Raw genomic sequence first — 512 nt, 5'->3', positions numbered from 1 at the left:
ACCGTGACTAAACCTTCATTAACTAATTCTCTGTGAATTTAATGTTTTGCACTTTTACGTCGGGAATCGAACACGGAACCACGTGCATCAAGGCACGCGCTAGACTTTATAACAACGGAGAAGGTTTTCGCCTCATGCACAAACCGTCCTATGAACGAGAACATGAAAGGACGATGATCTCACTGCTGGTAGCAATGCTAGAAGTAGACGATGCAAGCGACTTACGACGATATATGATCAGGTATGGGAAAATAAATAAAATTTTGACTTTTCGTTTTAATTGATTAATTAATTAGTTACAAACTAAAAGCCGTTTGAACAAGACTATAATATAAAGATGGTGATGTATATTAGAATATAACTTACTATGGTGTTCTGTTTGATTTGAGAGAGTTACAGGGATATATGTAATTGCTCTTTGCATACACTGGCAACACCAGTATTTTTCGTTTGTGGAGGTAGCAAATATATGCTAATGTTTGAGGAGTTCGACAGTGGGCGTTAAGCTAGTG

This window comes from Thermobia domestica, chromosome 4 (genome assembly GCF_964235325.1).
Source record: "Thermobia domestica chromosome 4, izTheDome1.hap1.1, whole genome shotgun sequence".
Classification (NCBI taxonomy): domain Eukaryota; kingdom Metazoa; phylum Arthropoda; class Insecta; order Zygentoma; family Lepismatidae; genus Thermobia; species Thermobia domestica.
Note: the sequence above shows the minus strand (reverse complement) of the source record.